The 23,199-nt window shown below is 39.0% G+C and overlaps 1 long non-coding RNA gene across 12 annotated transcripts in view; it reads left to right on the top strand.

The window, feature by feature from the left end:
• Positions 1–23,199, top strand: part of LOC135114229 (uncharacterized) — a 238,827-nt gene that overhangs the window by 117,410 nt on the left and 98,218 nt on the right. For 10 of the 12 annotated variants that reach the window (XR_010275458.1, XR_010275459.1, XR_010275457.1 and 7 more), the window contains one exon: positions 22,057–22,152. The exons of the other annotated variants lie outside the window; for them this stretch is intronic. This is a non-coding gene — a long non-coding RNA (uncharacterized LOC135114229). The remainder of the gene's footprint in view (positions 1–22,056; positions 22,153–23,199) is intronic. 12 annotated transcript variants of the gene reach the window in all.

A 23,199-nucleotide genomic window follows, 5' to 3' on the forward strand; every position in this document is an offset into this window, starting at 1 on the left:
GGACGGATAGAGAAATGGATGAATAAACTGACGAAAGAATAGAGAGACAGGTATAGTAACTGACAGAAGGATAGGTGGATAGACTAAAAGATGGATAGAGGGATAAACAGGCAGGTGATAACAGGGAGTATTGGATGAACGCACAAACGGACAGATAGACTTATAAAACAGGATAGCCGGACAAATAAACAGAATATTAGAGGGAGTGATAAAAGAAACCTTGAACGAACAGACGAATGCTTACCTCTTCCTGGGAATCATCTGTCGCCTTTCTGATCCTGATTGCCAAGTTTTATTTGTGAAGTGAAAAGCAAATTATGAAATACTTACTCTCGCGTCAACGGTAAAAAAAAAAAATTTGCGATGGTGGATTTTGCAAAGAAAAATAGTGATTTAGTAGATTTGATCATTATTGACGAGTGAAGTGGAAGAGGGAGGGAATAAGTTTGACAGTTTGAATACAGGTCGTGAAAATAAAGAAATATGATAAGCGTGTGGGTGACAAATTTTAATATACTTATGCTTGAGAGGTGAAATGCAAAACGGTTTTATGACTATATACATAATTCATGAACTTGAAAATTAAGTAGTAATATTTACAAAACTCGTTATAAAATTTTGACAGATAAAAAGTTAAATTAAACTTATAGTAACAACTGGAATGAATTTGAAATGTGTGTTTTATATTAAATTAATTATTTTCATCTATTTATTTTTATTTATTTATTAATTCATTTACGTATTGCTTTGATTTGTGGTGGCGAGAAACGGGACAGACAGCACCTTTCCTCCTCCTCCTCCTCCACGTCTTCCCCTTCCTTCTACTCTTCCTTCTCATCTTCAGTTTCATCTTCTCCCACACTTCGTTTTCCTGCTCTTGGTATTCCTGCTTCCTTTTTATCCTTGTTTTGTCGTCGCCTTTCTTCTTGCCCTCGTTATTTCTTTCGTCGTTCTCCTCCTCCTCCTCCTCCTCCTCCTCCTCCTCCTCCTCCTCCTCCTTTTTCACTGGCCCTCTTGATTTTAGTCCTGCCTTCCAACCTTTCACTTCTGCCTCATCTTAACCTCCTCACCTGTCCTGTCCTTCACTTTTGATTTCCTTTAATTCTTAAGCAATTTCTCCGTTTACTTTTCCTTTTCTCTGTACCTCTTGGTGTGTGTATTTTTTTTTATTTTTTTCTCTATTTCCTGGTGGCTCTTTTTTTTCTTTTTAGTTCTTTTCTCTTTTTGTTGTTGTCATTCTAAATCACTCATTATGTTCCATTTTTTTTCTTTTCACTGTCTTCTGGCTGTCGTGGTTTCTTTTCTTTTATATCTTACTTTCTTTTCTTCTTTCGTATTATCCCTTTTTACTCCATCACTTTTTTTTGTTATTTGTTGTTGTTGTCATTGTAAATCATTCGATACTATCCATTATTTTTTCCTTTACTTCTACCTTCTTTTGATTCTTTTTTTTTTTTTTTACTATTTTCTTTCATCCCTGTTAAACCTTTTTCTTCTTTCCGTCTATCACTTTTGTCCTTTTGTCATTCTAAATCACTCTTTATTATCCATCTTACTTCTTTACCTTTACTTTATTCTGGATTTTGTGTTTTTTCTTTCTTATCTTTTACTCCCTTTTCCCTCCTCCCTGCTAGATCTACTTTTTTCTTTGTTTTTTTTCCCTTTTTGTTGCTGTCGTTTTGAATCACTCATTATTATTCAGTGCCTCTGTATTCTTTTACTTTTTTTTTATGGGCCTTGTATTTTTCTCTATCTCTTACTTTATCCCTTCTTCCTTATTACTCTTTTTTATTAGTCCTTTTTTTTTTGTTCTTGTCATTCTAAATCACTCGTTATTCAAATTTTTCCCTATACTTTCCTTTTTTATTTCGTCTTTCTTTTTATTTCTTTTTTTATTTTTTTTACTCTGTTAGCTCCTTTTTTCTCTTTCATTTTTGTTATTCTCAGTGTTGTCATTGTAAACCTCTTTCACTTGTGCTTTTCTGTCATGTAATCCTCTCTCTCTCTCTCTCTCTCTCTCTCTCTCTCTCTCTCTCTCTCTCTCTCTCTCTCTCTCTCTCTCTCTCTCTCTCTCTCTCTCGTATTTGTTTTTCATTCTGTGTAAATCTTGTCTGTTTTTTTCGTTCCCTTTTTTACTCGTCTCCGTAAGCCTGTCTTTCACTCTGTCTCTTTAATCCATTTTCTTTCTCAATTTCTGTTATTTATTCATGTTTTCCTTTTCTATACACAAATCTCTCAGTTTGTTATCCTTTTTTGCTTTCCTTTCATCTCCATTTCTTATTCTTGTGGGAACTAAAACTACACTCTTACAGTATTTTCTTTTCTTGTATTCTTATAGAGTCTGTTATTGCAATTTGCTTTTACTTTCCTATACATAAATCTTTCGCTTCACTTTCTCTTCCGTGTCGTTTCATGTTTTTAGATATTCTTCCAGAAAATTAAACATTACTCTTCCATTGTTGTATTTTTCTTTTTTAAATTACCACATTAGACCACAGCTGGTAAAATTAACATGCGTATATTTGAGTCGTTAACTTTAATACTACTACTACTACTACTACTACTATTACTACTACTACTACTACTATTCCACTGTTTTGGTTTTGTTTAGTGTGTGTGGGGCTTGTTGTTTATCAAGGGATGTTGCTGTTGTTAATGGTGGTGGTGGTGGTGGTGGTGGTATTGTTGTTGTTGTTGTTGTTGTTGTTGTTGGTATCGGTGGTGGTGATGGTGGTAGTGGTGGTGGTGTTGATACAAATGATGTTTTGCAGTTTTATATATTTTCTATACAAAGCTCATTCTTCCTTTCATGGCGACATCATGCAAGCTTACTACTGTTGTTTTCATCCCTAAAGGTCGTTTATATTTGTAGTTACTGAGCCAGAGACTTTTTACATTTTTACTTCCTGTGTTTATTGTACCGCAAGACTTTTTTATGTAGGAAAGACACTAGCCAAGGGCAACAAAGATAAAAAAAAGAAAAAAGCCCACTGAGATGGCAGTCCCAGAAAAGGGAATCGGTAGTCAAAAATTGAAGGATAAGTGTCTTGAAACCTCGCTCTCTTAAAGGAATTCAAGTCATAGGAAGGTGGAAATGCAGAAGCAGGCAGGGGGTTTCAGAGTTTACCAGAGAAAGGGATGAATGATTGAGAATACTGGTTAACTCTTGCATTAGAGAGGTGGACATATAGGGGTGAAAGAATGAAGAAAGTCTTGTGCAGCGAGGCCGCGGGAGGAGGGGAGGCATGCAGTTAGCAAGATCAGAAGAGCAGTTAGCATGAAAATAGAGGTAGAAGACAGCTAGAGATGCGACAATGCGGCGATGAGAGAGGCTGAAGACAGTCAGTTAGAGGAGAAGAGTTGATGAGACGAAAACCTTTTGATTCCACCCTGTCTAGAAGAGCAATATGAGTGGAACTCCCCAAACATGTGAAGCATACTTCATACATGGACGGTTAAGGCCCTTGTACAGAGTTAGCAACTGGAGGGTTGAGAAAAACTGGCGGAGACGTCTCAGAACACCTAACTTCATAGAAGCTGTTTTAGCTGGAGATGAGTTGTGAAGTTCCCAGTTCAGATTGTAAGTAAAGGACAGACCGAGGATGTTCAGTGTAGAAGAGGGGGACAGTTGAGTGTCATTGAAGAGGAGGGGATAGTTGTCTGGAAGTCGAGTTGATAGATGGAGGAATTGAGTTTTTGAGGTACTGAACAATACCAAGTTTGCTTTGTCCTAATCAGAAATTTTAGAAAGATCAGAAGTCAGGCGTTCTGTGGCTTTCCTGCGTGAAATGTTTACTTCCTGAAGGGTTGGACGTCTATGAAAAGACGTGGAAAAGTGCAGTAAGGTATCATCAGCGTAGGAGTGGATAGGACAAGAAGTTTGGTTTAGAAAGTCATTGATGAATAATAAGAAGAGAGAGGGTGACAGGACAGAACCCTGAGAACCCATTGTTAATATGTTTAGGAGAAGACCAGTGACCGTCTACCACAGCAACAATAGAACGGTTAGAAAGGAAACTTGAGATGAAGTTACAGAGAGAAGGAGAAGTCACTTGATATGTCCTAGGCAACAGCAAGTTTCACCAAAAACTCTAAAAGAGGATGACCAAGTCTCAGTAAGGATAGCTAGAAGATCACCAGTAGAGCGGCCTTGACGGAACCCTTACTGGCGATCAGATAGAAGGTTGTGAAGTGAGAAACGTTTAAGAATTTTCGTGTTGAGGATAGATTGAAAAAGTTTAGATAGGCAGGAAATTAAAGCAATAGGATGGTAGTTTGAGAGATTAGAACGGTCACCCTTTTTAGGAACAGGCTGAATGTAGGCAAACTTCCAGCAAGAAGGAAAGGTAGATGTTGACAGACAGAGTTGAAAGAGTTTGACTAGGCAAGGTGTAACCACGGAGGCACAGTTTCGGAGAACAATAGGAGGGACCCCATCAGGTCCATAAGCCTTCCGAGGGTTTAGGCCCACGAGGGTATGGAAAACATCATTGCGAAGAATTTTAATAGGTAGCACGAAGTAGTCAGAGGGTGGAGGAGAGGGAGGAACAAGCCCTGAATCGTCCAAGGTAGAGTTTTTAACAAAGGTTTGAGCGAAGAGTTCAGCTTTAGAGATTGTGATAGCAGTGGTGCCATCCGGTTGAAATAAAGGAGTGAAAGAAGAATCAGCAAATTTATTAGAGATATTTTTGTCTAGATGCCAGAAGTCACGAGGTGAGTTAGATCTTGAAAGATTTTGACACCTTCTATTAATGAAGGAGTTTTTGGCTAGTTGGAGAACAGACTTGGTATGGTTCCGGGCAGAAATATAAAGTGTATGAGATTCTGGTGATGGAAGGCTTGAGTACCTTTTGTAGGCTACCCTTCTATCATGTATAGCACGAGAACAAGTAGTGTTAAACCAAGGTTTGGAAGGTTTAGGTTGAGAAAAAGAATGAGGAATGTACGCCTCCATGCCAGACACTATCACCTCTGTTATGCGCTCGGCACACAAAGACGGGTCTCTGACACGGAAGCAGTAGTCATTCCAAGGAAAAATCAGCAAAATACCTCCTCAGTTCCCCCCCTCCAACTAGCAGAGCCAAAACGCCAGAGTCACCTTCACTTAGGGGGATCCTGAGGAGGGATTGGAGCGATAGGACAAGATACAGATATGAGACTGTGATCGGAGGAGCCCAACGGAGAAGAGAGAATGACAGCATAAGCAGAAGGATTAGAGGTCAGGAAAAGGTCATGAATGTTGGGCGTATCTCCAAGACGGTCAGGAATACGAGTAAGGTGTTGGACTATTCTATTGCATTGTTCTATCTATCTAAATCTGCCTGCAAGGCAATGGCATCCGATTCTGACCTAATTAATCTAACTATCTCTGTGTCATCCGCAAATTTACTAACATCACTAGTAATCCCACTATCCAAGTCATTGATATATATTAGAAATAACAATGGCCTTAATACTGATCCTTGTGGCACCCCACTAATTACATGACCCCTCTCGGATTAAGAGCCATTTATTACAACTCTTCGTCGCCTGTCGCTAAGCCATGACCTTATCCAGCCTAACACCTCCCCATCTATCCCGTGTGCCCTAACCTTTCTCAGGAGCCTTTGATGGGGTACCTTTTTGTGTGGAGGAAGAGAGTTGTCTATAGAGAGCAGGCTGTGGCAGCCCTCTAAAGACAACTCTCTTCCTCCACAGAAAACTACAAGCACCTAATAACACACACAACCTTCACTCAAGAATTCAAAATTATCATGGCGACTCCTACACCAGCCTCGGAGTCCCCATCTGGGGAGAGAACCATAAATGTCCCTTGGTCGGACTGCTCTTCTGATAACGATCCTAAGACTGAAAAGATCTCCGACTGAAAGAGTGGACTCAGAACCAACCTGAAAGGAAACACTAGCAATAGGAAGCAGGAAGATAAACAACACAGAGTACACATGAAGGGAAAAAAAAGGGTCACCATCTCATACTGCACACGTGTCCCTTTTGATGTAGTTTTCCTTGTATCGTTCCTTACTTTTGGTCTTGTCGTTGAAAAGCTGAATGTGGCTAATAGGGGATCTTTCTCTGTAGCAGATCTGGCTTCGAATATCCCGCTAATGAAAGCACCTGAATGTGTTAGTTACGTGGAGGTAAAAAGAGTGATGTAAAGATTCCTGATGTTTTGAGGTTTGTTGCTTAGTGTTCGTGGTCCAGAAGACCTTGGAAACTAAGGTGGACGTGAGGTTACTACGAGAACTGCAGTAGAAGCAACAGCAGCAGCAGCAGCAGCAGCAGCCCTTTCACTGCTAGAAAAATTTCTCTTTCAGTACCTGCAACTTTTTAGACACTTTGCCCTAAGCTATCGTTAATATTTCTGCAAACGTAAAAAGATAAGATTTGACAACTGTTTTCCTTCTTTTCTCTCCTCTCTCCCCATGCAAACAGGTATACCAGCGTTAGGAAGGTTAAAGAAGGATGATCATAGCAGCAACAGGGTTATTACAAAGATCCAAGTGGGGAAGCATTTTGCTGCTGCAGCTTTTATCCACCTGGTTGTGTGTGTGTGTGTGTGTGTGTGTGTGTGTGTGTGTGTGTGTGTGTGTGTCCCATGCCTCGCTATTGTTATCCTCTCCCTTGCCTAAGTTTCCAGACCACCACCACCACTACGCACCACAGTTTGCAGCAGTGAGCACCCAGCTGAACCATCAAAAGACCGGCGGTTTTCGAACCCTGAAAAAAAGAAAACAGAAAAACGCGTAAAAAAAAAAGAAAAGGTAGAAAAAGAGCGAAAAACCTATGCTACCTTCAGTGCAGCAGGTGGTGTTAGAATAGGATGGTTACCTTAACAACTACAAGAACAGATATTGCTAGGAGATATCGCGGCATCTTGAGCGCGCCTAAGTCTGTTGGTAATCTGTGTGTGTGTGTGTGTGTGTGTGTGTGTGTGTGATATTTTGTATTGATTTTTTTTTTTTTTTGGTTTACAGTATGTATTAGTACGTGATTGTTATTGTCACCTTTGGAAATATTTCTTAACTTGTGATACTTAATTTTTCTGTTGTGTCCACACACAAGGCACTGTGGTCAATAAGCTATCTATCTAGCTTTCTATCTGTCCATATATCTCTCTATCACTGTCTGTCTGTCTGGCTATCTATATATATGTTTGTTTTGTTTGTTTGTTTGTTTGTTTGTCTGTCTGTCTGTCTTTGTCTGTCTGTCTGTCTGTCTGTCTGTCTGTCTGTACTCACACCGTCCTTTCACCTCAATCAGCCTCACTAAAGGGACTACAAGGAGACGTACCTACCACGTGCCAGAAATTATCTCCTCAGCGGCGTGAAGGTGACGGCAACGCGGCCACTCACCTTCACCGAGGGCTCCCGTATTACCTACGCGGCGGCGTCCAGGGATAAAAGGATCGCTAATTATCCCTTTGTACCGAGTCACATTCCCACCTCTTGATGTAACTGGTGTGCGTGTTTGAGTAAGGGAATCATAATTAAGGTTATAGACAAGAACATCCTTATCAGGTATATATCTTCTTGCTGAAATTAGATCTTCCAACTTATTCATTTGTGTTAACGTTCTCTTTTTTTTTTATAAATATTTCCTTTCTTTCATCCATTTACGTTGTTATTGCTTCCTTTTTTACTTCTTCATATGTTATCCAATAGACAAAAACTTTATCACTGGAATTATAAATTTTTATTACAAATTGATCTTCTCGTTCTTGTGTGTTAATATTCTCTTTATTTATACTTTTATTTCCTCTCTCATTCATCCATTTCGTTATTAACTTTTCCTCATATATCTGTTCATAATTAAAGCAATAAGCGTTATTGTTTGTACAGATTCTTGTAATAATTATATATCGTTAATTTCATCTTGTTGATAAGCATTTGCACTCATTCATACGTTCATTTCATTATGATATTCGTTTTTCATTTGTTTATGATCAAAGCAATAAGCAGGAACATTGGTAATATAAATTCTTGCTACGATTAGGTCTGACTTAATTACTTGTATGTCAATATTTTCTCTGTTTATTGATATTTGTACTTATTCATTTGTTTATATCATCATCGTTTAGTTATCTACTTGATTAAACCAATAGGGAAAAGGAACATAATACCAGTAATAATTTGTATTACAATTAGTTTTCTTTTTTATTTATGTAGATTTTTCTGTCTGTTAATAAATACATGCGCGTCATTGTAATTTGCAATAGACAAAAAAAAAAATATTATTAATATAAACTCACTACAATTAGATCTTCATATTTATTTGTGTCAATTTTTCTGTCTAATTATATTTGCTTACAATCATTCTTCCATTTATCTCTATCATTTTGCAGTGGACTAAAAACATCATCGTTATTATAAAACCCTCACTTTTTTTTTTATTCCATTTACAGTTATTCCGAATCATTCATCCATTTATCTCTCATTACCATTCACTTATTTACTGGTCATAAGAGGAATCATAAAAACATTTCATTATCCCCAGTAGATTTCTCATTAGTGTAGACCTCAGTAATCCCTTCATCTATTTTACTATTCACCTTCATTTCCACTCCTTTTATCTGCTTATTCCATCACCACTTTCCTGTTTGTCTTTTTTTTTTTTTCATGTGAGGTTCGTTCTCGTGTTTTCTCTCAATATAAAAGATCTTGTGATGTCATTAAATTCTCATACTATTTTTATTACCTGCATTTTTATCCTTTCATAGTTTTCTTTTTCCATATCATAATTTCTTATTAATGTTATTTTTTATGCTTTCGTATATTTGGGTTTGAAGTATTGGTTTCTTTCTTTTTTTTCCCTTTCCTCTTTTCTCATTTTTTCTTTCTCTTTTATGTGTCATTCCTTCTTTCTTTCTTTCTTTCTTTCTTTCTTTTTTTCTTCCTTTCTCTCTCTCTCTCTCTCTCTCTCTCTCTCTCTCTCTCTCTCTCTCTCTCTCTCTCTCTCTCTCTCTCTCTCTCTCTCTCTCTCTCTCTCTCTCTCTCTCTCTCTCTCTCTGTGTGTGTGTGTGTGCGTATATATGTTTTTTTTTTCTTGATTTAAAATTTATCTCATGTTTCCCTGTTTTTGTGGTCTGGATGCTTACAAATTTATCCTTTTGTTTAGTTTTATTACCCTTTTTTCCTTTTTTTCACTATTCTTCTACGTACCTTTCACCTTTTTGCACGTATTTCTTCCCTTTCACAATCTTTTTTTTCTTTCTTTTTTTACTAGGGATGGAGGGAGTCACTTGTTTTTTTGTTTTGTTTTCTCTCTCTTTCCTTATTTTCTTTCTGTTCTTTCATCCTTTTTTTTTTTTTTTGTACCGTTTTTCTTCCCTAGGGTATTTAAGTAGTAAGAATTTGCTTTTTTTCCTACGGTTTTTTTCACCTTGTCTCTCCCTCCCCCCACTTTGCAAAGCTTCTATTCATCACGCTTTACATTTTTCATCTGCATTTCGTCCTGGTAAATTCTCTCTCTCTCTCTCTCTCTCTCTCTCTCTCTCTCTCTCTCTCTCTCTCTCTCTCTCTCTCTCTCTCTCTCTCTCTCTCTCTCTCTCTTCTACATCCGTGTCATTTAGCACATCCTGCTTTCGCTCTGGCTGCAGAATCACCCTCCCACACTCCACCCACTCTCTCCTCTCCTCCGCGCAACAAAACCCATCGCCGTGTCACGCCACGCAACACTCACTCAACTTCCCACTTCCACTACAGCGTTTCTTCAGCCCCCCCTCCTCGCCCCTCTCGCAGCGCCCCGGCACGCCCTCACTCCCTCTCTACTTGCTATGGACCCCTTGCTCTGAAACACGCTGGGAAAAAAAAATATATATATATATGGAAAAACGTATCTCTCGCAGCGTCACAGCTGAACATCGTCTCCTAGTCCTCCGTCAAGTAGTCACATGTCTGTTCTAGTCCTTGTTCTTGTGGTCCTCCTCCTCTTTGTCCTCCTATTCCGCCTTCGTTTTCATTATCTCATCTGTCAAGATTACCCCCATTTTCCTCCTCCTCCCCCTACTCCTGCCCCCTTTCTTTACTTTCTTCATCTCGTCTCTCATTTCTCTTTCTTCACCTCGTCCTTCCTCGTCTCATGTGCAGTCCATCCCTCTAATTGAAGCAGGAGGCGAACTTGTGTATTCAGAATATATAAATAGGGTTTTTTTTTTTATTCATCTTTTCTTGTATTTTTATTCAAGTATGAATTCTAAGAAAAGCGACATTGGTGTAAGATAGTTTTCTTTTTCTTGCTTTTTTTTCGTCCTCTCTTTCATTCGTTCTTTCTTTCTTTTCTTTTCCTTTCTTTTTTTTTCACACGCAGCTGACATGAGCCCCCACACACACACACACACACACACACACACACACACACACACACACACACACACACACACACACACACACACACACACACACACACACACACACACACACACTCCATACATCATAAAGCCTCCCTTTTGTGTGAGTTGCCGGAATATAGAAACCCAAATGGTCCCTTCAAAAGCCCGTCAAACACACATTCACAAAGTTGGATCGCAAAATTTTTCCCACCTTTATTTTTTTTTAAGTCCCGCCCTTTGTGTGTGTGTGTGTGTGTGTGTGTGTGTGTGTGTGTGTGTGTGTGTGTGTGTGTGCGCTCGTTCACATTTCACAATTTAAATAAGTGAAAGTAAGCAAAAACAATAAACACACACACACACACACACACACACACACACACACACACACACACACACACACACACACACACACACACACACTTTTATACTTAAACACGAAGGAAGATATTACAGTATACCCTTAAAATCCCAAGGAAGAGTGAAGCGAAAGAACACTGTAACTTTCTAAGATACAAGAGACATAAATACCAAGAAAGGACGAAGTTGAGAAGTAGGGGAGGAGATGAGTAAGTGAAGAGCGGTAATGTAATGTGTTAGCTTATGACAGACAGGTAATGGGGGAAGCACTGAGAGGAAGGAAGGCAAGCAGAAAGGGAGGACCAAAGAGTGACTCCCGCTGTATACTTCTAAGGGAAAGACTTTGATGGGAAGTCTCCTTAGTCTCTTTAAGCTTCACTCACTGATAGAGGCCCGGGGAGAACGGAAATAACTCAAGATGTGAGAGAGAGAGAGAGAGAGAGAGAGAGAGAGAGAGAGAGAGAGAGAGAGAGAGAGAGAGAGAGAGAGAGAGAGAGAGATTCAGATTCAGATTTTATTTTCCACTCGGTAGTGGTTATTAGATACATTAAGGAACATTAGTATACATATGTCCACGTGTCAAACATGCCAACAATAATAATACATTATGAATAATATAACGTTTACAATAAAATTATTAAAATTATAGTAAGAAAAATAAATTTCATTAAAAGTTATAACTTGAATAAAATTACATTAATACATAAATACTGTAAAATATAATTATACAGTAAGACAAAAAAAAAAATGAGTATTTACTCCTAAAGTTTTCACCTTAAGATTTCAGTTTCCATGTGCGCTTTACTGCTGATCATTTAAGCCCTGTAATATATGCCTGACTAGTCTGGATTTAAAAGTAGAGAGAGTGCTTCTATTAGATATGTTGGCAGGCAGAGAGTTCCATTTCCTCAGATCATTTACACGGAAAGCTTTAGCAGCAGTGTGTGTTCTTGTTCTGGGGACAATAAGGTAATTTTGCTGTCTTGTTATGCTGCTTGTTGTGTTGTGGACTGTAGGGAGAGTGGAGCCATTCGGGATACTTGTGCAGTGTCTTGTACGTGGCAATATTAGCTTCCAGGAAGTGTTTCTGTTTAATTTGTAACTTTCCCAGCTCTTTGAGGACAGGGGAGACATGGTCATACTTTTTTTCAAATCACCAACTGCGATTCTGGCAGCAAAATTTTGTAACCTTTGAGCTTTTAGTATGAAAGTAGTGTTGCTGGTGCCCCAGATTTGTTTGTAATAGTTTATTAGACTTAGCACAAGTGATTGCACAACAATTGCTGGGCCAAGTTGGACAAAATTCATACATGAACGACTTATAAAACTTAGCATTACTTTGCTACTTAGCTCGTTGATGTGCACGTCAAAGATCAAATACTCATCCATGTGTAAACCAAAGTTTTTTACATGAGTGCTCGGACGGATACTTGTACCATCAAATCTAACCACCGTATCCTCAGGCACATATGGCAGTAACTGTCTTCTTCCAAAAAATACGCATTGAGTTTCATTAGGATTGACCATAAACCCCTTTATGAGAAAGTATTCTTTAGTTGTGAAACTATTGTCTCCGTTGCATTGATAATACTGTTCAAGTTTCCCAAGGAGCCACTTGAAAGAAACGGAGTATCGCCAGCATACTGAACTAGTGTACAATTATTGATGTGCTCAGCCAGGTCATTGACATATATAGTAAATAACACTGGTCCAAGAATGGAGCCTTGAGGTACGCCATAGCTGATGTTTGTTTTAGCTGACGTAATGCCTTGCACCTTGACAGACTGTGTTCTGTTGGATAGATAGCTGTTAAGTCAGAAAGAGTCAATGTTGTGAGAGAGAGAGAGAGAGAGAGAGAGAGAGAGAGAGAGAGAGAGAGAGAGAGAGAGAGAGAGAGAGAGCAAATATCTGCAAACCTGTTGGTCCTTACGTGGTTGGTTTTGACATGCTGCACTATCTAATCTAAAGTTAGAGATGCATGGTAGGAAACTGAGAGAGAGAGAGAGAGAGAGAGAGAGAGAGAGAGAGAGAGAGAGAGAGAGAGAGAGAGAGAGAGAGAGAGAGAGAGAGAGAGAGAGAGAGAGCTAAGTAAAGAAATAATTGAAGTACAAATAGAATGAAACATGCGAAAAGAAAACTACTCAAACAATGTTTGTATGGTGTTTGTAGTTCAGTATTTTATAAACGCATCTTATTAATTTTATGAAAACAAAAAAATTACACATCTAAGACTAAAAGAACAGAAACAGTTCTACAAATAAAGAAACTGACCGTCGTGTACATAATGTAATAAATAAAAAAATAAGTAAAATAAGATACTAATTAATCCTTTCACTACTATCTGATATTTTTCCTTAATTACTAACCTCTGTAAGGCATCTTTTTCTTGTCCTACCACCATCTCCAAACATTTTACCGCTTAAAAATTGCAAAATATCTTTATCCCTCTTCTTTCTTGTAGGTCCTCATAAAGATTCCATACATTGCTGCTCGTGTTGTAAATTGTTGCATGCCCCAGTGAAAGGGTTAAACAGAATCTCCCCATCAGTCCTCGTCCTTTGACTTGAGAAGACCTGTTTGGAGGAGGCGACACTCGAGATGAATGTTTAACGGGTCTCTCTATAATTCTGAGCTACACGAGTTTCTGGAATTATGCCACTCATTCCTCATTCTTTGACGATGTCCCGCTGAGATGCCTTCTGACATTACCGGTGGGGAAATGATCACTTTTGCTCACACCCGTCTTGTTAATGCGTGTTGTTTGTTGCGTAAATTCCTTCTTGTGAGATTTTTTTTTATTTTATTTATGCACAGAGGGAGGAAGGACCAAGGTATTTCTTTGCGCATTAGGAAAGCAGACTAAGTTTTTTTTTTTTTTTCTTGCATAAAGGAGGCTGACAAAGCTTTTACTTTATGGGCAGACCAGATTAATTATTGTTATTTTTTTATATATATACAAAGATAGCAGACCAATTTCTTTTATGCATGCACAAGGGAGGCAGACCAAAAGCAAAAAAACAACTTCAGAGAAACGGCTCTCTAATTCTCTCTTAGAAATAGAAAAAACAAGGAATTTCAAAGGAAGAACCAATAGTTTATTTCATCAGCAGTTTGAAGGCCGTCTTTTATTAAGTAATTTCAGGTTAATATTCTACAGTGCTAATCCTTGATTGTATTAATGAATTATTATACAAATGATAATCGGTGTCAATTATTCATGCCTCGTCAGTCTTTCATGGAGCTCATTTCCTCAGGTGAGATGGAGTCTGTCGATTCAGTACCCTTAGATCCACTACCTTGGTGTCATTTCACCTCAACACTCTGTAACATTATTATTTTTTTTTTATAATTTTCCAATAATACCAGTGTGTTGATACCCGCTGTTTGTCACGCTAATTCCCACAGGTAAAACGGAAATTATTACTGTTATACTCTGAAAGATATCGTTTTGCAATACCAACAGGAGGAAGCAGTAGACACCTACCGAAACGATAACTACTCCCAGTGAGGTCTGAAGTACTGGATCAGGGGATGCTGTGAACTTATCATTAACCCAGCTGTGACCTCACTGAACGTTTCCCTTTTTGTCTCACAACACAAGGCGGCAGGCGTAGCCTGCCCTCTAAAACGCTTTCTTCACACAAAGTACAAGCACCTAATTACACACACACCCTTAAATCAAAATTCGGAATTAATATTGCGACTCCTACACCAGCCTCGGAGTCCCATCTGGGGAGGGGATCACAAATTTTTCCAGGTCGGACTGCTCCTCTGGTATCGACCCAAAGTGTCTTGACATCCCCTTCAACTTTTTCTTTATTAACTTCTGAAACATTCGCGGTCTTAAATTTAATTTTCAATCTGTAGGACACCACCTCTCATCTACTAAACCTCATCCTTTCCTCACTGAAACACAAGTGTCTGAAGCAACTGACAGTAACCCCTTTTTTGTTCCCTCCTACTTTCTCTATCCTCATTTTCAATCCAAAACTGGATGTTGCGTTTATGTGCGCAATGACTTAACTTGGTCTCGTGCCCACGTTCTTGAATTTTCAGAGTTTTTCTATCATCTGGCTACGATTACAGTCACTCTCAAACTAAATTTATTTGTGCTGTATACCTCTCACCTAACTCCTTTGACTATAAGAAATTCTTTGACTATTTAACTTCCAAAGTGGAGCACATTTTTTTTTTTTTTTTTTTTTTTTTTTGCAGAGATCTTCATTCTTGGAGACTTCAATGTTCAGCACCAGCCTTGGCCTTCCTCTTCCTTCATTGATCATCCTGGTGAACTAGCTTTTAACTTTGCTACCCTCTATGACCGAGAGCAATTGGTGCAATACCCTACTCATTCCTGAATCTTGAAGATAAGCCCAACATTCTTGACCTTTTCCTAACCTTTAATCCTTCTGCTTATGCTGTTACTTTATCGCCTCTGATCACACTCTCGTATTTGTATTTTGTCCTATCACTGCAATCCCTCCTCAGGATCCCCCTAAGTGGAGGTGCCTCTGGTGTTTTGACTCTACTAACTGAGGAGACCTGAGGAGGTATTATGCTGATTTTCCTTGAAATGATTCCTGCTTCCGTGTCAAAGACCTACTCCTGTGTGCCGAAAGCATAACAGAGGTGATCTGGCATGGAAGCGTACATTCCTCACTCTTTCTCTTGACCTAAACCCTCCAGACCTTCGTTTAACACATCCTGTTCTCGTGCTGTACATGATAAGAAGGTAGCCCACAAAAGGTACTTGAGCCTTCCATCATCTGAACATCATGCGCTTTATATTTCTGCGTGATATCGTGCCAAGTCTGTTCTCCAATTAGCCAAAAACCACTTCATTAATAGAAAGTGTCAAAACCCTTAAAGATATAACTCCTCCGTGACTTCTGGCACCTAGCCAAAAACATCTCCAGTAACTTTACTTCTTCATCTTTCCCTCCTTTATTTCAACCTGATGGCACCATTGCCATCTCATCTATTTCTAAAGCTGAATTCTTCGCTCAAATCTTTGCTAAAAACCCTAAATCAGATGATTCAGGACTTGTTCTTCACTCTTCTCCACCCTCTGACTATTTCCTGCTATCCATTAGGATCTTTCGCAATGATGTTTTCCATGCCCTTACTGGTATAAACTCTCGGAAGACTTATGGACCTGATGGGGTCCCTCCTATTGTTCTCCGAAACTGTACCTTCGTGTCTGCACCTTACCTAGTCAAACTCTTTCAACTCTGTCTATCAACATCTACCTTTCCTTTTTCTTGGAAGTTTGCCTACATTCAGCCTGTCCCCAAAAAAGGTGACTGTTCTAAGCCCTCATACTACCACCCTATTGTTTTTATTTCCTACCTATCTAAAGTGTTTGAATCTATCCTCAACAAGAAGATTCTTAAACATCTCTCACTTCACAACCTTCTATCTGATTGCTACTCTACTAGTGATCTTCTGGCTTTCCTTCTTGGTCATCCTCTTCTAGAGATTTTGGTGAAACTTTTCCTGTTGCCTTAGATATATCAAAAGCTTTTGAGAGAGTCTGCCACAAATCTTTGATTTCCAAACGACTTTTATCCTTCCCTCTGTAACTTCGTCTCAAGTTTCTTTTCTGACCGTTCTTTTGTTACTGTGGTAGACGGTCACTGATCTTCTCCTAAATCTATTACACAGTGGTGCTCCTCAGGTTTCTGTTTCTCTTCCTATTATTCATCATTGACCTTCTTAAACAAAACTTCATGTCCTATTCACTCCTACGCTGACGATACCATCCTGCACTTTTCCACGTCTTTTTCTAGACGTCTAACCCTTCAGGAAGTAAACATTTCACCCATGGAAGCCACAGAACGCTTCCATCTGATCTCCCTGAAATTTATGATTGTGGCAGAGCCTCAGAAATTCATTTCCTCCATCTATCAACTCGATTTAACCTTCCAGACAACTATCCCCTCTTCTTCAATGACACTCAATCGTCCCCTTCTACACTGAACATCCTCGGTCCATCCTTTACTTATAATCTAAACTTTAAACTTCACATCTCATCTCTAGATGAAACAGCTTCAATTAAATTAGGTGTTCTGAGTTGTCTCTGTCAGTTATTCTTATCCCCCTCCAACCGCTAACTCTGTACAAGGGCCTTATCCGTCCAAGTATGGAGTATGCTTCACATGTCGGGGGTGGGGGCTCCACTCATACCGCTCTTTTAGACAGGGTGGAATCAAAAGCTTTTCGTCTTATCAACTCCTCTCCTCTAAATAACTCTTCAGCCTCTTTCTCATCGCCGGAATGTAGCATCTCTAGCTATCCTCTACCGCTGTTTTCATGCTAACCTCTCTTCTGATCTTGCTAACTGCATGCCTGCCCTCCTCCTGCGGAATCGCTGCACAAAACTTTCTTCTTTCTCTTACTCCTATTCTATCCACCTCAATAATGCAAGAGTTAACCTGTATTATCAATCGATCATCCATTTCTCTGTTAAACTCTGGAACTCCCTGCCTGCTTCCGTATTTCCACCTTCCTTTGACATGAACTCTTTCAAGAGGGAGGTTTAAAGACACTTATCTTGTAATTTTTTACTACTGCTTTCGAGTCTGTTCGGGGACCGGCACCTCAATGGGCCTTTTTTTTTTTTTATCGTAGTTTTGTTTCCCTTGGACGATGCCCCTCCTACATAAAAAGAAAATAAAAAATAATAATAAATAAATAAATAGCCTTCTTTAATATCGGTCTAGTGTTCCACAATTGCTGGATGTCATAAGGGAGTTTTTTTTTTTTTTTAGTAATTTCTTCAAGTAAAATCGAGTTTGTTGTTCCTATGTCCTGAGAGTTTTTGTATTAGTAAGTAAACTATATGTAATATCCGCTTTAATATTCCACAGGTGTTAGTTGCCGTTAGTGAGAACATGCCTTTGGTTCATCATTTCCTTCAAGTGAGATCCAATACTCTTAGATATTTTTTTGTAATAATAAGCTAACTTATTGTAAAATCCACTGAAATTACGCAGATTGTAGTTGCTTTTAGGGAGAGATAGTATTATTTTCTGCATTAATTCCTTCAGTTAAAGATGACTCTGCTGCCCTTATGACTTTGACGTCTTTTTTGTAATATGAAGTTGACATTCTCTCATATTCACTTTGTTTTTTCACGTGTCAGCTGTGTTTAGGGAAAACATGTCTGATTATTCTTTCTGTTGCCGTGAATAACTGATCAAGAGAGCTGCTGTATTTTCTCTCTTCTCTGGACATGTCTTCTGTTTTTATTGGGACGCTTCTTTTGTCATTGTGAATTATTAATTGTCATTATCAGCTGTCTTTAACGAAATCTCTTATATATTGCTCAGCTGTCTGTTGGGACTCAGTGATCAGAGAGCCTGTTGTCTTGTTTTGGTGAATATTTTGTATATTCTTATTTCGAAATGTCTGCAGTTGTCAGTTTTGTTCAATAAGTGGATGTTCTCTTGCTACCATTACTGTATCATCAATGTCTTTTGGCTCGCGTGTGTCATCAAAAAGAATTTCGAATTTCTTTCATGTTCTGGTATAAAGTTTCTTTCTTATACATTATGTAGACTTTAAACTATATAAATGAGTTGTATTAAAGACCTAAACACTAAAACACTTTATTACTATATTTTTCATTACAAGAAAAATACTATTAGTGCGTGGATGGGAAAACAAAGAGGCATTTATTGAGATTAAGCTTTTTGTGCAACCTGAACATGAACATCAATAACTAATCCTACAGATATTCCTTTATTGCCACTACTGCATTATTAATATTGTATAGGGTTCGTGTGTCCTATTATGTGAACGTAAAAAATATCTTGTTTGGTACTGTATTTGTTAGTTGTAGAGTACGAAGACCTTAACCTATATGAAGACCTTAACCTATATATGTCAGTTATATTAAAATGCAGCCATTCACATGTTGCCGCTTTGTGTGTCCAGTTATTTGAACGTGACTTGGATTTTCACCCTTGTTCTGGTATAATGTCTGTTAATTGTGGAGTATGAAGACATTAAGCTTTATATATCACCTTGTTACATAACAGGCTGCTATTCTTATGCTGTCACAGGTGCATTGTCATTATCTTAAAAGGTTCGTCAGCCTTATCATCTGAATGTGACTTTCTTAATCTGGTAGTGTTAATTTTACACTCGGTTAAGAAAATTATTTATGTGAGTTATATAACTAGACAGTCATTTAATGTCATTACTGCATCATCAGTATCTATTATGATTTGCCTTTTTTATGTGAACGTGACTCAATTTTTCTCACTAATATAATGTTACAATGTAAGAGAACAGAAGAACGTAAAGGAAATTGTAAGAAGCCATCAGACCAATACATGGCGGTACCTATATAAAACATATATACTCGCCCATACCCACTTATCCCAGTCCATAAAACTGATTAGCTTACGTCATCTAATGCTGGCCAGACAGTATCAACACATTAACCTCAGTAAGAACATACGTAAAAGAAGCCGCAAGAACCCATCAGACTAATATGTAGCAGTACCTATATAAAACACACTTCCTATTTTCATTTATTATCCACATCCATAAACCTAACCTAACTTACGCAATCTAACGTTAACCAGACCAGAAGACTTTAAGCTCAGTAAGACACTCGCATTACTGAGGCGTGTGGCGTGAAGGAATGCAGATGTAATGGTGATCGTCTCGCTCGGCTTGGTGGTGCGTTAAACAGCTGGCACATCCTCTTTAAAGACTTGAATGTGGAGTGCATGCGTAAGTGCTTTGTGTTAGGTGTGTTAGTGGTGCTCTGTCATCCCTGAAACAAGGCGAGAGGCAGAAGTGTTTGTAGTATTCATAGTGTTCCATTCCATTGGTGCTTTTGTATATTATGTGGTGTTAATTTTGATGATTAGGAGAGAGAGAGAGAGAGAGAGAGAGAGAGAGAGAGAGAGAGAGAGAGAGAGAGAGAGAGAGAGAGAGAGGAGTTACTTGGCACTTCTCGTAATTTTGGATATTGTTTTGGACTGATCTCTTTTGCAGTTGTTCTCAAACTATAGATCGCGAGACCAATTTTGATGAGCCGCAGTGGCGCAAATAAAGTGCATATATCACTACATTTTCTTTCTCTATATATACTGTACTGTAGGTCACGGAGGACTGAAATGTTCCAAATAGGGTCGCTCACGGAAAAGTTTGAGAACCACTGCTCTATTGGGACTGGCATCTTGAAACCTCGTGCATTAAAAATAAATAAATAAATAAATAAAATAGACAGACACAGTTAATCCCACGCCTTACTAATTGATTTAGCTATTGTACTTCACCTTCATAAACCTCCAGACGGCTGGCGCACTGAGAAAGATGCAATTTGTCATGAGTGCTGCGGAGGAAGTGAGAGAAATGTAGCAAGGGCAGTAGTAGCAGCAGTATTGTGTGTGTAGTATTGAGTGTGTATATCAGAAAGGAAGAGGTGGATTTGGTGAGTGTTGTGAGGGGATCAAGAAGAGTGAATGAGTGTTGTTTGTGAGGGGAAGGGAGAGGTGAGGTGTTGAGATTGTGAGAGTGAGTGATGGAGGGAAGGGTGTATGAGTGTGTTTTGGCTTTACTGATCGTGTGAGAGAAGATGGAAGTAAAAAGGAAGTTCCAGGGGAGAAGGAAAGTCCTGATGCGTGTGTGTATGTGTGTGTGTGTGTGTGTGTGTCTTTCTTGGGCAAATGGTATACACTTAAGTAACTTTCCTTCAGTTCAGAAGTCCACATCGAACCGCCATTTGCCTCCTCCTCCTCCTCCTCCTCCTCCTCCTCCTCCTCCTCCTCCTCCTCCTCCTCCTCCTCCTCCTCCTCCTCCTCCGTGATAGGATCGAGTAGGACAAATCTTGCTCAAGTTTGTGACCGCCAACCTCCCGGAGAGTGGTCGCGTCTGGCCCACTAATGCTACCCTCCCTCCTTTTCCTCTCTCTCAGCCCTCTAAAGACAGTCCAAAGTCCCGCGCTCTCCTCTTATCTGTAAACAGGACGGAATGATATATATTTTGTCCCGGAGTGAGTGGCGGTACCGTGTGGGAAAATTAAGTTATTGATAAATACGTAATACTACTATTGACAATTCTACTATTACTACCACTCTACTACTGTTGTTGTTACTACTATTCCGACTACTACTACTACTACTACTACTACTACTACTACTACTACTACTACTACTACTACAATAAGTTCATGAGGAAAGGAAGTGTATTCTCTTCTTATTTTTCTTTGTTGTTGGTGGTGGTAGTGGTGTTGGTATTTGTGTGTGTGTGTATGTGTGTGTGTGTGTGTGTGTGTGTGCGCGTGTGTGTGTGTATTCAGTGCCTATATTGTTTTAGCGTATTTACATCAGATTTCTAAAGGCTGTAGTTGGTTTTATGGTAAATTCCTCGCATACAAGATACATTCTCACGTGTTCGGATACTGTGTGTGTGTGTGTGTGTGTGTGTGTGTGTGTGTGTGTGTGTGTGTGTGTGTGTGTGTGTTTTACCCGTCACGCACACACCTTGTTCCCCATACTGGTTGGTGAATGTGTATATGTCAGTTTATATATATATATATATATATATATATATATATATATATATATATATATATATATATATATATATATATATATATATATATATATATATATATATATATATATATATATATATATATATATTGTTTTTTATCTTTCTCCGTGTTGCTTTTCTCATCTGTTCTTGGATATATAATGGTTTAATTTGTGCGCCTTTTTTTAAGTTTGTTTATCGAATCCTCAGTGGCATGAAATAAATAAGGAAAGAAAGAAATACCCAAGGAAAATCCCTCGTAGACTTTGACCGTAAAAGTTAAGAGAAAAAGGGAAGATTCAGAAAAAGGGAAAGGAAAACAAAATACTTTCTCTATGTATTGTAATGTTTCTCTCCGTCATTTTATTTTTTTCCTCGTTTCTTTTTCATATGCCAAGAATTTTGCTTCTATTTTCCTATTGCGTGAACTCTCTCTCTCTCTCTCTCTCTCTCTCTCTCTCTCTCTCTCTCTCTCTCTCTCTCTCTCTCTCTCTCTCTCTCTCTCTCCTACTCACTATTCCCCTCCTATATCCATCTCTCCCTCCCTCCTTCCCTCTCCCTCGTCCTCCCTCTCCCTCTCCCTCATCCTCATCCTCATCCTCTCTCTCCTTCTCCCTCCCTCTGCTTTCGTGATAATTTGTTATTCTGAGCATTCATTCATATTCCCCTTGTAAATAGCAAAGCTGACATCACAACCTATTTTTTCCCACCTCTTTCCTCTTTTGTATATATATATATATTTTTTTTTGGTTATAGCGCTTTTATTTAATTCTGTTCCCCCTCGTTTGGCGTTATCCTTCCAATTGTGTTTGTTTCAGGGCCTCTGCGGGGTTACCCGGCGGTGGCGGTGGCGGCGGCGTGGTAGTGGTGGTGGTGGTGATGTTTGGCGTTCTTTGTTTCCACAGGAGCCGCCGGTATGTTTAGGTATTGTTGATAGTAGTAGTAGTAATGTGTGTGTGTGTGTGTGTGTGTGTGAGGGAGGTAGAGGGGAAGGGTTAAGATGGTGGAAAGTAGGCAGAGATGATTGGGGATCGGGGGAAGGGTAGACGCAGGGGGTATGTTTGTGTGTGTGTGTGTGTGTGTGTGTGTATGCTGGAAGTGTGTTGCGCCTGGTTAATCACACTGCGGGTCTGTTACTCATTCTTGTGTGATAAGACTGAATGGCGGCGGGGCGGGCTGACTTACTGCCTGTTTGACTGAGTGGCTTTACTGAATGAACGACTGAGTTTTCGTTTAGTTTGGTGCACATATGCTCTTACCCCCTGGATTCATTTTGGGCTGACTGATTAACTGACTGGCTGGCTGAATTTTTCCCCGGCTGACTGTGGGGTTTACTTACTGAATGGTCAATTAGAGTTAGATTGCATCCTCACTGACTGACTGATGGCGACTTGAATGTTAAAATGCTGCAATAGACAAATTTAATGCGTGTCTATTAAACTGACTTTGTTTGACTACTTAAATGACTATGTGAGTGCTTACTTACCTGATTAATTGCCTGACTGCATGACTGAGTGGCTATATAAGTAAATGTCCACTGACTAATTAGCCGTGTGACTAAATAGTTGATGTAATTGCCTGACTTGTAAAACTGAACTATACACATATGTCTGCCTATCCACTTCTGTCTGTGTATGTATGTATGTATGTATGTATGTATGTATATATGTATGTATGTATGCAGGTATATGTGTCCATCAGTGTATCCATTTCCCTGTCTCCTTGTCTGTTTGTCTGTTTGTCTTTCTGTCAGTTCGCTTCTCTGGAAATCTACCTTTTCACCACATCACATTACCGCTCTCTCTCTCTCTCTCTCTCTCTCTCTCTCTCTCTCTCTCTCTCTCTCTCTCTCTCTCTCTCTCTCTCTCTCTCTCTCTCTCTCTCTCTCTCACACACAAAATTATCAGCCTTCCTGGCAAAAAAAAAAAAAAATTCATACGAAAAAGAAACGCTTTCCGGAG

The sequence above is a fragment of the Scylla paramamosain genome, chromosome 27 (assembly GCF_035594125.1).
Source record: "Scylla paramamosain isolate STU-SP2022 chromosome 27, ASM3559412v1, whole genome shotgun sequence".
Lineage (NCBI taxonomy): Eukaryota > Metazoa > Arthropoda > Malacostraca > Decapoda > Portunidae > Scylla > Scylla paramamosain.